The 16,837-nt window shown below is 40.3% G+C and overlaps 1 long non-coding RNA gene across 1 annotated transcript in view; it reads right to left on the bottom strand.

Annotated features, from left to right (window-relative positions):
- Positions 1–730: 730 nt before the first annotated feature.
- LOC126391248 (uncharacterized) overlaps positions 731–16,837 on the bottom strand; it is a 20,322-nt gene continuing 4,215 nt past the window's right edge. Inside the window, exons 2-3 of the long non-coding RNA XR_007570061.1 lie at positions 1,301–1,406; positions 731–1,203 (exon numbers count right to left, since the gene is read on the bottom strand). This is a non-coding gene — a long non-coding RNA (uncharacterized LOC126391248). The remainder of the gene's footprint in view (positions 1,204–1,300; positions 1,407–16,837) is intronic.

Genomic DNA, 16,837 nt, shown 5'->3' with positions numbered 1-16,837 from the left:
GTGCCCAGTCTATGGAGCTTTTTTCCTATCTTTCTTCAAGAGAGTGGTTTATCAATTTGAGAGCATTATTTATTGATTTCACATTCAGATTTTGTAATGTTGTCCCTCAAAACCCTGCCCTCGCACTCAAATAGCCTCTGCTTGCGCTTAGATCTACTCTGTTTCTGCTCAAAGTGTGTGCTCGCACTCAGATGCCTGTAACGCTTTACAACCCTGCAGAGAGAGAGAGAGAGAGAGAGAGAGAGAGAGAGAGAGAGAGAAGNACACACACACAGAGAGAGAGAGAGAGAGAGGTGGGTAGAGATGTGTGTAAAAGAAAACCAAAATAAATAAAGCCCAGCCATTTCCCTGGAAGTCATAGAAAAACTCAAAAACACACATTCACTCAGTTTGTTCACGCCAAGTCAAGGAGAAAGAGTCAGATTAAAAATTTCAAAATTTAAACTAGGCATGTAAAATAAAGTACAAAAATATAAGAAACAGTGATAAATAATAATAATAATAAAAATAAATAAATAAATAAAATAATAATAGTAGTGGATAATAATGAGCAGTGAATAATAATCTGCATGAGAAATTCAGAAAAAGAAAAAAAAATTGGTTATAATAATTATCCGCTTATAGTAATCAATTTGACCCGGATGGAAGTGATCATTATAAGCAGTTTCCACTGTGTGTATGTATACATATATATGTATTCTATGCGGCTATTATAGTAAAAAATACAGGTGCACATGTGTAAATTAACAGCTCCTTTATTACTGTATTAAATAGCATAAAAGAGAGATCTTCTGTATGTCCTCCGTATTCAGTGGTGGAAATGGCCAGATTTTACTGGTGGAACCCCTGGATATGGGTGGATGGGCTCCGGACAGCGGACGCGGACAGGTCAAGAGGTTTTAAATTACTTTAAAAATGACCTTAAAAGTATTTCCATTTATTTTCATCAATATTATTTCTTTGAACCCAACTGAATGACCTGGAGGGTTACAGCAAATTACCTCATTTCAAGTACAAGTCCATAACAGAGTGTTACAAACATCAGGAAAGTATACATATCTTTGAGGAAATGTTACACTCCAAAATTACAAGCTCCTTTGTTTAATCATCACTTTAGACAACAAACGGTCCTACTTGATTAAGGGGAGTCATATTGATGACACTGATGGCTCTGCTTCATACATCTCCTCACTTCTCTCCTCTCTGTAAAAGAAAAATGACAATGGGAAATAATAGTTAGGCTACCAAATAAACTCTTCATATGTACTGCAATTCTCATCATGAAATAAATGTAATTTACCTCTTATAAACAGAGGGCTGACACTGCATCCTTTCCACTGCTCTACTCATTCAGTCTCCTCAGTTCTGTCCACTGCTCTGCTCCCCACTGCATTGTTCTCTCTTCACTGTAAAAGACAAATGACAGACAAATCCAAAAAATAGTTAATATTAATAAACTATTTGTAGGCTGACTAAACATCAGTAACTGTAATTAACTCAGGGTTGCCAACTTTGGTCAGCGGACCGGAGTGAGATTTTAGCTTGTGACGTAATATCTGCTTGTGCGTGTGTGGTCATGAATATACGTGGACACGACGGCACGTTTTATTTTTTTACCTTAAAAGAGTTAATATGCACATGTGGCAAATAGAAAAAATGAGTGTATGTTTACATATTCATATCTATAGGCCTAAGCTCCACATACTTCCATAGACGTATATTTGTTTTATGGTGCAGATCAAGGTCGATTTCATTAATCTATGGTAGTATAGTCATCTGCTTAAAAAATCCAGTAATATGTCCTGTTGTGACAAACAGAAAGATTTTAAGGGGGATTCAGGGGGTTCTCCATAGAGAAAATTCTGAAAGTCACACGGCGGAATCCTATTTTCATGCAGTTTCATACAGAAATAGATAAATTCAAGGACTTTAAATGACCTGTGTACAGGGCTGGACTAGGACAAAAAATTCAGACATTTATGTATCTATTTGTACTTGCATACATTTTAATAAAAATTGAAATGATAAATCTTGTACAGTTTCTTTGGCAAGTGCTTTCACCATAGGCATTGTATACTCCAGGGCCATCTACTACCACCAGGATGTATATGAGAAGTGAATGAGCACATTGATTTTCTTGCCTTGGTACTCTCTTCCAGGGCACGTAGGGTACTACTGAGATTTGTTTTAATTTTGGTAACAGCGTAGTGTGTGCGTATGGCATTTCACCAATCATAGTGTGCCGCCATGGCCAAAAATGGAGAGGGACCCAGCTGCAGACATGATGGCGGACATGGGCGCCGCCATATATCCAATCCATACCGGAAGTCCATACCGGAAGTTGGTCTGTGTGTATTATTCGCCGAAGAAGAAGAGGAAGAAGACAACAGAGAAGACGATCGCCGAAGAAGAAGAGGAAGAAGACAACAGAGAAGACGAAGAGAAGAATGCAAACAATACACGCATGACTAAGAGAAAGAGTGGTAAGGGAACGAGTCTTTTAATTATTAGAATTAGACAACTTTATTGTCATTGTACATTGTACAACGAAATTCTGTTAGCATTTAGCACTAGCAGTACAAGCTAGTAGCTAGCACTAGCATAGAGTACCAAGCCGCTGCGTTTATATGTGCTGTCATCTTCATTATATTTTAACATGTGTGTTATGTTCTCTAAGATGCAATTCTACGTAATGTATCAAATCATTAGGGGGACGTCTATGTGGGGAATCTCGGCATGCACAAATTACTACCACCAGATGGTGGGTTTAGCTACATTTGTTGTGTAAAAACGAGGGCATGATTGGTATTAACTTAACGTTAGCTGCCCAAGGTCTGTTGTGCTCCCTTTCATCAATGTGTGTGTGTAAACAGTGTTAATGTTGGTCAGAGACTATTACTGCCCTCGCTTGATGTGTTGGTTAATTTAGATGTGTAGTTTGCAGCGGGGTTATTATGTGTTCCTCTGCTTTTTGGTGTGTTGTGGTGTAAAACATCTGTGCACACACTCACTGCACACAAGCCATTTTTTTCCCAATTTTTGGTTCGCCTGGTCTCCTTGTGTATTAATGCTTGTATAACCTCAACCCTGCACTGCTCAATCAAGTTCTATACATCTTTTTTTTCCCGGAGATATTCTAAAAATAGTAATGAGAGTCGTCTCATGTGGTATACGACATGAGCGACCCCCGAGGGTTAACCGGGTCAGATAAATAACGTATACATAGCCCCGGGTGTCTGCAAAAAATACATTTGTATTATGTTTTAGTAATGCAGAGCACTAATACACATACACATGTGGATACATAAATAGCTGTAGTGCCTCCTCCACCATGAGTCCTTTAGATCGGTAAAATATGGTTGATGTTCAGTATGTTTTCCAGCTATCAATGTTGATTGACTTCTCCTTTTTTCAGATGCACCCCTCTATTTTGAGTGACGAAGCCAGTCTGGGGCACACAACCCTTTCACCATCCGAGTTTGGGTGTCCTCTCTGCCCCAAATTTAAAACCAAAAATGAGAGCGCGATCCAGAGGCACCTGAAAAACCATACGGAAAATGCAGTTCATTTCCATGGTATGTTGATGAGAAGTATCTGTTTGAGATCATATACTTCTACATGTAACAGTAATGTTTAATGATATTTGTTTGGGACAAAACAAGACATTTTAGGCTGCATCTTGGGATCTTGTGATTTGTGGAACAGTGGTTGACATTTTATACCATTTTCTTACATTTTATAAACCAAACAATTAAATTATTTTACTGTTTTTCCATTTTTTTTCTTTGTTTTTTTCTACTTTTGAGATTGATATGGATATCTGGAATAAAAACTTGTTCACAAAAAAGAGAACTCCAAGTCTACTTCTTTATGTTGCCAGTACAATAGTGTAATATTATGTTTACATGTGTTCCTGAAATATAATAAAATACATCTGACAATATGACAGTCTAATTATTCTGTTCATTTAATAGTTAAATAGTTACAATTAACCATACTGATGTAAGAGTAAGTATGATATTTGTTGTGTCCATGGTTTTCAGTTGTTTTGAATGACCTAATAGTAATCTGCATGTTGCAACTGCCCAATAAATTAAAGTGCTCACCTTATTTAATCTTTGTTAAAAATTAATCCAACTAAAATTCATGTGTTTGCTGATTTTCTGCAATTTTTGTAGGTTTAACTTGTTGAGGTCAATGATATTCCAAACAAAACATGATAGTATATATATATATATATATATATATATATATATATATATAGAGGCCAGTCTTTTTTCCAGCGTTCGTCGCTGGCATGAGAATTGGTTGGGCAGAATGAGACCGTGAGATGGAAGGTGAATGTGTGTGTCACACGCCAGATGCGTGAGAGTTGGCAACCCTGAATTAACTAGTAACTTACCTACCAACTGTGAAACTATTCCTGTAATTATCTGCAGCATTATCTACTCACATTATAATAGACTGTGCATACAGACATGAGTGAACAAGCTAACTTAGCTAATGAAAATAACATTAGGTAACGTTAGATAGTCTAAAGCTTTCAATCCTCTATCAGCAGATAGGCCTAAGTTAGTTCATGGAGCGTGCAGTTTAGAAATGCTGTAAAACAGCTATAATGATTTCCCCTATAAAAAACATTGAATAGTCTGTATTTTCTAAATCTGCTGAGAGGGAACGAGCGTTCCCTCTTGACTTTTACTCCTGGAACGCCGTTTATTCATTACACTGTCAAAATGGTGTCATGACAGCCAGTTTTGTGTCGTATCCTGCCAGACATCTATCTGACCGAGTGTTTGGTCTGTAACCTTGGACATCTAATTATAATAATCATTATGTCACCTTGTCATAAACACAAAAAGAGGTGCATTTTTTGTTAATGTCAAGTTGTTATGACAAAGACATCTTCTGGTAATGTCACTTTGATTAATGTCAAGTTGTCATTACAAAAACCGAATGACACTTAATGACAGCAGTCATAAACGTTAATGACATATACATAATGTTTATACATAAGTTCATGACAGTGTCATGTCACCCTTATGTAGATACCTTCAAGTAAAGTGTTACCAGTTTTTTTTTTATTTTTATCAATGACCTATTTTCCATGATGAAAATAAGACGATGACGAGCTAAAAATAGATCTTGATAATGAAAACTAAGACAAAATCTATTTTTCATTTTCTTTGACAAGACGAGACATGAAATGACGAAAATGTTAGTCGTCGACTATCGGACATTGAAAGCCGAGAATGGATGTGTTTGTGATTATCTTAAAATGCTGCATGAGCAACAGGCTGGTAAACTCCAGTAAATAATCAGCAGCAAGATATTTCGCTGGTTGCTGAACGGCAGCAGAGCAAGCAGCCACTGACTGCCGGACTTCAGAGGTGATCCCCTTAGGACTCCACTCAGTTCAGACTTGAGAAGGTTTATGGTTTGATGCTGTTTGACAGGCAGGTAGGAAGTTCAGTTATCTGTGAATGTAGCTGTGCTGTATGCAAACAATCTGAACTCTGAGCAGTTTTCTTTGACAGAGATAAAAGTGTAGCTTTAATTACCAACTCTGTGTGAGGACACAAGTTTAAACCACCAGACCAACATGTTACAGTGAACCTAGGTACAAATCCTAGTTGTCTCAGATTAGTTATATGTGGTGTCAAAGTTTTTGAGAGCATAGATAGAGTGATGTTGAGCTTTTCAAATGATGATCAGTAAGTGTGTGGTTGTAAATCACTGCTTAAACCTGTCAAACACTGCTGGAGAAATGACAGTTTGTAAGTGTGTAGAAAGGATTTGTTGACATAGAAAATAATACAACCTATACAACTGGTCAATATGTATCTAATTTTTGAAACATGAATTAGCCTCACTGGATTAGTTTAAAGATAAAAACATATAAATATAGAAAACCTATTGACTTAAAGTTAGAAAACTAGTAGGCATGTAACGATATGTTGAATTTCGCAGTGTCGCGATAAAATTAATTCTCGATACCGTCGTGGGAATGCCACGGTAGTTATATAGCTGCGTTCTCCTACAGAGCCGGTAATATGACTGTGCGACTACATTCCCCATAATCCTTTACATGCAACTGCGCGCGCAGGTGAGAGCAGACTCGTGCAGCTCAGCCTCTCAGCCTCAGACTCTAACCCATGCGTGAGGAAACAGCGAATAAAAGTAAGGAGATTGATTGTTCTTCTCTGTGGATTTTCTCTGCGACCGTTCGTCATAGCGAGAAGCGAGACGTATCACGTGAAACAGCGGAATCGTGGCTTTCCGACAAGACCAAGCACTTGTCGGTAGTACAATGTTTTCACAGCGAAAAAAAAATGATAATGTTACACTAAATTAATGTATAACAGAGCTTTCATACAACTTTGCACACACATTACTTTTGGATGGATTACTTGCGAATGCAGGGTCGCACAGAAATGCCACGCATATCACATGAAAGCGCAGGACCAGAGCTTTCCTCTCTTCATCTCCTGTTCTGAGAAAGTGTTAGGGTCTCCTTGATGTCAAGATTGTCAACCTGGCGTGAACAAACTGAGTGAATGTGTGTTTTTGAGTTTTTCTATGACTTCCAGGGAAATGGCTGGGCTTTATTTATTTTGGTTTTCTTTTACACACATCTCTACCCACCTCTCTCTCTCTCTCTCTCTCTCTCTGTCTCTCTCTGTGTGTCTCTCTCTCTCTCTCTCTCTCTCTCTCTGTGTCTGTCTGTGTATCTGTGAGTGAGGGATTGTGTGTTATTGAGTTTACATTATTTCTAATTTGTTAATTTTGTTGTTGCAGGGTCTGATTGTTCTATGTTCTGTATATTTGATGAATATTAAGACGACTCTATCCTCATTATTTGATGTCATTCAGATGACTCTAGTAATAGTACTACACTACTTTTGTTCAGAGTAGGTTAAAAAATACTAAATGTTTCCATTTTCATATTCTGTCACTATAGTTTTAATTGACATGACTTTGTTATGGCACTTTAATGTCTGCCTGCCTAGCAGTAATGGGGGGGAAATGAAAGCACATGTTCAACTGTGTGTTGATTTGTTTATGATACGTTTCCAAGTTAAAAATAACATGCTGTACAGTGTCCATGCACTATTTTTTAATAAAATAGCTATTTTTAACAATAAATTTTCTGTTTTTTTCCCCATGTATAAATATCGTGATATATATTGTATCGTGGACTCTTTATCGTGATAATATCGTATCGTGAGTTTCTGGTATCGTTACATCCCTAAAAACTAGACTAAAACTCTGGAGGATAAAAACACTAATGTGACTAAAACAAATAAGCATGTACACCTCAAGACTAAAACTAAATCAAAAATAGCTATCAGAATTAACACTGGACATCACTGTATTCCCGCAGAAGTAGTGCCATGAAAGGGGTGATTTTTTTTACTGAGACATTGCTGTGTTTCCTGCCTGTAGGTGCCACAAAAAGCAGGTATCTTAAACCAAAACATGATCCATTCCTGACCATAACCAAGTGGTTTTGTGCCTTAACCTAACCACCACTTAACTTTAACATTGTTTAAACCCTAAGAAAGTATGCTACATACTTATGTACAAGTGTAAAGTATCCGTGGTTTGCAGAATGTACAATGGCAACATTATTCTGGTGATTAGGTTGTGATTTGTTTGATTTGTTGAGAGAGTGGGATATGGCCAAACTTGAAATGTAAGTCAAATTTAAATGGTTGACTAAGTGGTTACCATGATATACACGTATAAACTTCATCTCTGTGTATTTAATACTCTCAGATGGTATCCATTCATCACGGAGAAACAAAATCTTCACATTTTTTCAGTCCACAACACACAAGGTTATTTCAGAGTTTGGCTTCTTTCAGAAAATTCTGTCAGCTTGATTGAACTGACTCCTCCCTCCTTGTCCTCGATGGTTTAAGGGGAAAAAATCAAGTGGAAGGGAAGAATAAGGAAGAAGAAATAAAACTGGGAAAGAAGGAGGCAAAAGTCCCCTTTTTTCCGTGGTATCTAAGTAGCTTAAGCAGCCGTAATCTTTCCTCTCCATTCCCTGCATCAGATCAAAGACAGCCTGTACCTTCGGATCTGGTTTCTCAATTAGATGGATTAGTATTAAATTAAGTTTTGATTTGCTCCCTGGTGTGACAATCTCTGCAGAGTGGAACAGAGGGGAGGGAGAGCACGTGAGAGACCAAAACACACACAATGCTCCCATAGGCAGGGAGAGGGGCATAGGGAAAAAAGAGGCCCTCATCACTGGGAGGCCCCGGAAACATGTCTTAATGGGCCCTCAGAGGCATTCTTGGTCAACAATAGGCAGTGGCTCTTTTTTCCTGTTTGTCTGCTTTCCTCTGCTCTTTGATCTGCTGCAGACGTGGGACAACTTCATGCCAAAAACAAAAATGTTCACACTGTGATTAATGGACGACTCATTGGCAGCAGAAGTGTTAGGTGTGTTTTGTGTGTCCACGTGAAGTACATGTTTTGACTATGTTTGTGTGTTTACGTGTCCAGCCTAAACAGCGAAGACCACATTTGGCCTGGCAGCAAACAAAAAAGTTAAAGTTTGATTGTCAGTGAATAAATTAAACCTGCATTGAAGTAATTTACTCCAAAGCTTTCAGGAATGCTGCCCTGTTCATCATGTGCTCATATTTCTGTGTTTTGTCTTCTTTTGTGTTCATCCTATGATTGGAAACTTTGTGCAAAACAAAGAAAATGTGGTCTAACCTTGACAAAAATCAAGAAAAAGAAAAAAAAAAGTAGGTTGCTAAAATGATTATTATTTAATGTTCTGTTCTCATTCACGTTTTCTTATAAAAAGTAATGCACTAATATTCATACATATTGGTAATGATGAGGCAGTAATTTGTGCATAACCCCATTTTGGAAGGCTGCAGTCACATGACCAATGCACTGACAGGGGTAAAGAAGGAAGTGTTCCCCAGAGGTCCAGTTTGGATCACAAAACACAGGACTTTGGCCAGGAGACCAGTGTTTGGAACCATGTCATTTTAAGGTGCTCACCATGTTTCTTTTCCTAAACTTAACCACAGTAATGTTACTTGCCAAAACCTAACCTCCGTAACTTTACATTATTTATGTAACTTTATATTAAGGACATAACATCATTTGTGGGGAGCTAATTCATATGATATCCTATGAAGGATAGCAAACTCTCCTCCCTTCCATGCACCTGCGTGGAAAGCCACAAGGCAGAGAGAGCACACCTGTCTTTCCTTCCACGTGCAAAACCTCCCTGCCCTTCCATGCGCCTACATGGAAAGCCTATCACCGGAATTCCACTGGATGCGTGTCCGTTCCGGAATGGCTGCGCTGGTTATCCGCTGTGTGCTCTGCCATCCGTCAACACCCACCAGCTGCGTTTGCTGTGCGGAGCGGTGCAGGTCCGCCAGACAGCGGGAGTCACGAGGACCCACGAGATCTCGTGAATTCACGCATAATCGCGCGATATAACAAGATGTAGTTTCTATAAACAGAACCACAAAACCCGAGGAGTAGTAGGAAGACATCTTGGTGCACCTCCATGATTAACATCTCCTCGTCCATGGTGTCAACGGAGTGAAATGACATCTGAAAACCTCTGACCTATTGTCTTCAGGCCTGCCTCCGCCCATTATGACATTTTTAAGGTGTAATGCAGGGAAATATGAGCCGCTGTGAACACTGTGTATTTTATTTTGAAAATTAACCGGATGTTTTATTTTGTTTCTGTGCACGACTTCCTGCCCCGCACGATCTACTCCGTGCTGAATTGCTGCATTGTGCTCCAGCGTCCGGCAAAAATAGAAGTCCTGCGTATCTGTTCCAGAGGGCTCTGGAGCACCGCAGCTGTGATGGAGCCAGAACGCAGCACAGTCGCAGCCGGTGGAAACACACACATTGACTAGAATTGAATCCTATCGGCTCCGCTGCCGTTCCGGAGAGCAGACACAGCCCACACACATCTGGTGGAATTTGGGAGTAAGAGCAGCAGCAAAGACCCCCTGGGAGAAGAACAGAGCAGCATCAATTACAAACAGAAATGACATTGATAAATCAGACACAAGATAAAAAGGAGGAGCTGGGGTGGAGGCAGGTTGCAAAGTGGCTTGCAGACGAAGCGGCAACAGTAGGCAGGCCAGAGCAGTTTAAACTGGGCACCCTGAATGAGATTTGCCAATTGGTTGCATAGAAAGGAATCATGTGATCTATCAGCTGACTCCCTTCCCTCAATCTGCTGCTCCATCAGTTGATTGGCTGTTTGAGATGAACTGATGTAGCTGGGATGTGAACTGAGCTTGACATCGTGTCCTGCCTAAACTAACGCTATGCTCAGTTTCAGTCAGGAACACTTTTGTCAAAGAAAACTTTATTTCCATTTGCAGTGTTATATTTGGCGGTATGGCTCTGTTCTTGGGCCCCTCTGCCTTTTCTCGGGCCTACACAGAAAGCCTCTTACACTCACCTAAGTGGAAAGCATAAAGCAGAGAGAGCACACCTCTCCGCCCTTCTGCGTGCCTATGTGGAAAGCCTAAGGCAGGGAGAGCAGCAGCAAAGTTCCCAAAACAACCATACCAGGCAAACCTCTCTGGCCTTCAGAGGAGCAGCTTATAGCAATAAGGCTAATAGAACCAACACAGATTGCTAGATGATTTACATTGAGGCCCAGCAGATAAACCATAACATCAGCCAGTAATTCGCCAAGTACTTATAGCTTTTAGCATCGAGGATGACTTGAGTCTTGGGCCAGAGGTAATGTTCATGAGCAAATGATGACCATCGGCCTGTGGCCTTGGTGTTGTGACAGGAGCAATTGATGCTGCAGTTCTAGCTTCTCCCATGCGAAGAGATTGAGCAATATAGTGCTCCTGTAGTAGCCCACTGGGCTGGCAGAGGAGGCGAGGGTGAGAAGCAACCAAGATCAGGACATGGGATTTCCCTCCTCCGTGAAAAGAGAGGCTCCTGCTGGCTGGCTTGAGGTCAGCTTTTCAGGTGGTGAGTCATAAAAGACAGAGAACAAGCAGAATTCATTTTTGAAATTAAAATGGCGTACCTTACCTACCCCTGTCAGTCTTTGTGAGTTTTAATAATATGGAGAAGCAGTGAGGGTTAATGATTACATCATCTACAGTGAGTTCATGCGTAGGATCAAAATATTCAGTGCGTGTGGTTAACTCACCACCTCTACTGATAAAAGCTGTGGGGAAACGTTTCTAATGGTAAGTCTGAGAACCAGAGAACCTATCCCTTAAATATGTGCTTTGCATAAATGACTTTGCTTTGCACAAGTAGGAGAGTGAAAGAGAGACGAGTATGGTTGCCTTGTGGTTTCCTCTCTTAAGTCAGTAGATGGGTTTCTACCAGGCTGTTGGTAGAAGGATCCAAAAAGCGCAGGTGGAATTCATTACCTGCAGGAAGTCCCTTAATGGAAGATGGCTGCATTTTGCGGGATTCAAAACAGTGAATATTAAATGCACATATGATGGAAATCTTGACAGGCAAAATACCTACAAAATTCTTTTAGCCCTACATCAGTGAACGTAGTTATTGAAAAAACAACAACCCCAAAGCCAGCTGATGGCGCTGCATCTGTATAACTAAATGGCTAATGAAGATCCATGGTTCTCATTATAAAAGGTTGGGATGTCGTTCCATTGTGGCACAGAAGAGACCAGATTGACACCAGACATGCTTGTTGATCCTGAAGAAGGCTCAAAGGCTGGAAAATCATCAAATAAAAGAAATGCATATGGAGCCAGAGTGTGCGACACTTGCTTTCTACAATCAAGTCTATTGCCAGTGATCAGCACCTCATTAGAATTTTTTGGTGTGCATTACTTCTATATTTTAAACAGAAGGGACCAGAACCAGAGCTCAGATCTGCAGCTTGCATCCAAGCACACCATATCATGGAGTACTCCAGGGTTTGGGGTGTAGTCCAAATCGTATGCTTTCTTTTTACTTTTAGTATGTACTGCAGCTGCCCTAAAAAGTACATACTGTTGCAGTGGCTCAGTTGATATTACAGATCTTTCACTGTGCAAAGGATGGTGGATTAGAAAAGCCAGGAAGGCATGTTGACTTGCATGTTTGGAAATCCGACCGGATGTAGAAGAACATCCTGGTATTTTTGGCATACTGCATTTCACATACTATGTATTGGGACATACTAAACCTTTGGGACTATCTGGCATACTATGTATGGCATTATGGGTATTGGAAGGCAGCTGGAGAGGTTGAGAAGCCTGGGTATAAAGGAGAATCCCTGGGGATAATGCATGTGCAAATAAGATACCCAAGCGAAGACAGGACTCCTCTTTGACAATGCTACTGCCTCCTGTGCTTTTGTCCTTTCTCATGACCTCTCTGATGCGATTAGTTTATTTATTTTTTGCTCGCATGTGGTTGATATCTAAGGAGATGCGTAGAAATCTATTACCTTAAACCTGATGTCTTGTCTTCAGGAAGAGGAATACCTAATTTAGCAATTTTGTGAGAGTATGTTTGAGAGCAAAGATGCATTGATTTGGTTTGAATTGGACAGGAGGTCATCTAATAGCTTGAGCATGAAAGGCGTTTTTTCTTTTTTTTTATATGTTAAAATAATCCAGCAAAAAGTGACAAATAATTATTTAGGCTGTTGCTACAACCAAAGGTTAGCCTAACTGAAAATACATCCCTCTCTCCATTTAAACATCAAATGGATGCTGCTGGGAAGGGTGTAAAGGCATGCTTGAAAGAGTCATTGATAACTGCCTTGGCTAGGTGTACATCCCTTCCTGCTTCTTAATAAAATTTATGGCATCACCCAAAAGCATAAAACCATGAAAACAGTGCCAAAGGGATGAGACTATGATGTTTTCAGCTTGTCATAATGAGGACCAGGTAAATAATAACCAGGCACTTTCCCAGAATATTATGGGTAGCTATACCTATAGGATTAATATGATTTGTTGAAAAGGGCAATTGTCAAATGGACCAACCATGAAGCTTTCTTAGCCTTTTTTTCAGGAATGCCTCACTATCCTGGGCTCCTTCAAGCAGATTGTAAATTATTGCAAGCAAGAGACACTTGTCAACCATGTTAAACCAGTTATCAGGGCTGCCCCTGACCAAATTGGGGCCCTAAGTGAAATTTTATTTGGAGGCCCCCATCCCAAATGTATCATAGGTACAAAATGACCGTACAACAACTTGCCATTTAACTTGACAACCTTTACTGGCAATAACAAATGTACTGTAGATACAGTAGTTTGGCTGTATGAGTCAAATAAAATAAAAAAATTCAACCTGAAATAAATAAATAAACAAATCTGAGTCACAAACAGCCATCAATTACTCATCAAAAGAAAGTAACTTCCACCACCTCAATCCCCCACCCTTGATTAAACACTGAAAATAAAATAAAAGGGGGAGACACTCTTTTCCTATTTAATCTTATTTTGTTATATTTCTCCCTCTCCCCTCTCTGGAGGCGTCCGATCTCCCACCTTAATTAAACACTGAAAACAGAAATAAAATACAGAGACATTCTTTTCTATTTTCATCTTAGCTATATTTCTCCCTCTCCCCTCTCTGGGAGCGTCCGACCTCCCGGCCCCGCACATACTCCTGAGGCTCTTTTGGACGACATGTCGACAACTCTTCACCTGCTGCAGCACTGCAAGTGCCTGCCAGCGCACCCCTCTTATTGTTCAGATGTCGAGTGCTGTCAATCATTGCAGCGACGCATGGGCGGTCAGGTCTCTTCTCTCCTTCCTTGAGCTGATTCTACGCGCGCCTCACGGTAGCGCATGTGCGCCCCCCATGGAAGATGAGGCCCTACGCACAGCGCGTGTTCTGCGTTTAGGGAGGGGCGGCCCTGCCAGTTATGAACCCATGTACCACTCCCGTTATTACGGAACTGATAAAACAGCATTTAGGATGCTTAACCTTGTCAAAGCTAAGCCTATTTTATAGGCCTCTGCTCGAAAATTGCATACCCATAATGAAATTAATATATCTCTGCAACCACAAGGTCTATTTGAATACTTTTGGTGTCATGGTAAAGGGAACACTTGTGAGATTTGTTAAGATGTGTAAATATCAGTATATATGTTATATGTGAAGAGTAAATGAAGATGGCACATAGCACAAATGAAATATTTTGAGGTTCGCCAAAAAAACAGCATTTTCAGGATGAGTATCCCTTTGGAATGATGCAGCTGCAGCTCTAAACCTCTATCAAATCATAGCACAATATGTGAACATTAACTCTGCAAAGGTTGATTCTGATAAAGTGAAGCAGAACAATATTAGAGAGGTTTTAGTACAGAAAATTCAGACGAGCTCTCCAAAATTGCACCATGTTGGCATGTGATTTTTGTCATGTACAATCCTATATCTTTCATTTTTTGTTTCTGTAAATCCCTAATGATGTTTAGGATATACACATACAACTGTCCATTTCGTCTTTTTTCTTATTTCCCATCCAAACTGACCAATACACACCTCCTACATTTGAAACTGAGTTTCTATTCTGAGCTTTGGAGGCCCGTATCTCCGTGACAGCTTGGACGATTTGAGTGATTGATTCGTTAGAGCCAATAGAATGATGCTATACCCACCAAAACGAGATTGACAGCACTGTAAGCCAATCAGAGTCAGCAGAACGCATTGTGGGGCGATGTCGGCTGCTGTGAGTGGTCATTGTTACGCTCCCCCCAGCCGTCAAGTTTTTCCGCCCGGATTCATTTGAATGACGGACAACAAGTCGGTAAACGGGAATGAGCTTTTCACAACAAAAACAACAAGGTAACGCCGGATTTCCACTGGATGCGTGTCTGTTGCGGAACGGCAGCGCTGGTTATCTGCGGCGTGCTCCGCCGTCCGTCAATACCCACCGGCTGCGTTTGCTGTGCGGAGCGGTGCAGCTCATCTCGGTGCACTGCCATGATTAATATCTCCTCGTCCATGGTGTCAACGGGGTGAAATGACGTCTGAAAACCTCTGATCTGTTGACTTAAGGCCTGCCTCTGCTCATTATATAGTTTTCAAGGTGTAGTGCAGGGAAACATGATCCGCCGTGAACACTGTGTATTTCATTTTGAAAATTAACCGGATGTTTTATTTTGTTTCTGTGCACGACTTCCTGCCCAGCACCATCTGCTCTGTGCTGAATTGCTGCTTTGTGCTCCGGCGTCCGGCAAAAATAGAAGTCCTGCGTATCTGTTGCGGAGGGCTCCGGAGTGCTGGAGCTGAGACGGAGACGGAGACAAACATGTCTAACTACACCAAGTTAATGACTGGAAATGAGCTGATTTTCTGTCATTCATTATTAAATTTTATAGTGTAACATAAACATGGACCAAACCCAAAACTGAGTTATCAGGTCTTGCTTAGTTATTGGAGTAATGCACGAGCTTGGTTTGTTGAAACAACTTAAAATATATTTATTATTTGATTATAACAATTTGCAATCCTCATTTATGCCAAAGAATACACTGTGGGTTTTCTTTTTCATAATACAGGATTGATTGCATCCCCAAGTTTCTCCCCAGATAACTATTCCTCATTAGATTTCACATATGGGTTTCAAAATTTCAACAGAGAGCTGGAACAAAATTCTGTAATTTTCTGTTTACTGAAGAGAAATTAAAGTTAAAGAAAGTTCTCAAGACCAAGCACACTGGGAAATGAAAACTTGCCCCTTTACATGCTCATAAATTATTGTGCTTTATACCAAGTGGAATAAATAGCTGGAAGCCAGCTGACAGATCGCATTGTTTCATTCTCAATCTTTCTTTTTTTGCAGAAACCGCACCCAGCACCAGCAGCTGCCAGGGAGAGCAGCAGAAACAATAAATGTTGCAGAGGTGGGGGAAGAAAAAGAGTATGACATGAAGCAAGAAATGAGTCAAAAATGAACATCAAGCAAAGAATGTATTTTTTCATGGTGACCTGTGGGCATCTCTCTCTCTCTCTCTGGACAGGAGAATCTTTGTGGTTCCTACTGTACGTTTGAACCCATTTTGGAGGTTTTACCTGGAAACGTCTCAAAGGACTGACCTATGAACTAAAAGGATACATGTTAAAGCCACACTGCAAGGTTACATCTGGCACCCTCTATTAAAGATTTGGACAAAAACACACAGGATATTAGCACTTGAGCAATAAATTATCACCATGGTTTCTGACAGACGTTGCAAATTAGAGAAATTTTTAAGAGGGTCCACCAAGACCCCTTAATGGGACCAACTGAATGCAACGCAACCTTTACAGGAGGCACAATTTTATACAAAGTAAATGGACACAGATACCCCTTTTCCACTAAAATAGACAGGTTCTGTTTTAGTTCCTGCACCTAAACATTTCAGAGCATTCTGACCCAAAAATAAATTGGTTCAGAACCCGAAACGTTGGTTACCAACTGAAGCCAAAAAATAACATATTTTCATTGACCTAAGGTGCAGACCGTGACAACATCAGTGGGCATGTCTATTTTACAGGTTGGAAAGAGAGGATAGAGAAGGCAACAACAGAGATGTTAAAGCAGCTGTGCGGAACTTTTCGTTTTCGTTGATCATAGTGCCCCTTTGGTCGGAGCGGTATGACACCTACAGCCTGGTGTCGTAAAATTCTGACTGCAGCCGGCAATTACCGCATGCATTTGTTTTGGAGAGTGAGAGGATTAACTAACGCCAGGTCAGTCCAAGTAATTAGTGGAAACAGCAAAATTACTCTGTAAATTCTCCTGTCGTGTTTCTGTTCTGATCTAATCTAATCTGTTGTGTATTTTGAGCTACTAAGGCTACCGTAGTAGTGTGAGCCTCAAGTTATTCTGGGTAATGTA

This window comes from Epinephelus moara, chromosome 6 (assembly GCF_006386435.1).
Source record: "Epinephelus moara isolate mb chromosome 6, YSFRI_EMoa_1.0, whole genome shotgun sequence".
NCBI classification, from domain to species: Eukaryota; Metazoa; Chordata; class Actinopteri; order Perciformes; family Serranidae; genus Epinephelus; species Epinephelus moara.
This window is presented reverse-complemented; position numbering and strand designations above follow the sequence as displayed.